A 236-nucleotide genomic window follows, 5' to 3' on the forward strand; every position below is an offset into this window, starting at 1 on the left:
CTACTGTGCTTGACAATTCTACCCTACTTTTGTGTGCAAAATTCGAACATGAACACCTCTTTTTCTGTCTGGTTTTGTACACTTAGAAACAAGAATGGAAATTCAAAAAAGGTATATCAAAAGGATTATAAAGTAATAATAAGAAAAAAATATCAAGCCATATCTATTGAATGGATTTAAAAGACATTTATATGAACTGGCAACAAAAATGAGAATAAACAAACAAAACAAAAATC

General features: G+C 28.4%; 1 protein-coding gene across 1 annotated transcript in view; it reads right to left on the reverse strand.

Moving 5' to 3' along the window:
• Window positions 1–236, reverse strand: part of LOC119585861 (BLOC-1-related complex subunit 8 homolog) — a gene marked incomplete at its 3' end in the record, with an annotated part of 14,628 nt that overhangs the window by 2,721 nt on the left and 11,671 nt on the right.

This window comes from Penaeus monodon, chromosome 20 (assembly GCF_015228065.2).
Source record: "Penaeus monodon isolate SGIC_2016 chromosome 20, NSTDA_Pmon_1, whole genome shotgun sequence".
NCBI lineage: Eukaryota > Metazoa > Arthropoda > Malacostraca > Decapoda > Penaeidae > Penaeus > Penaeus monodon.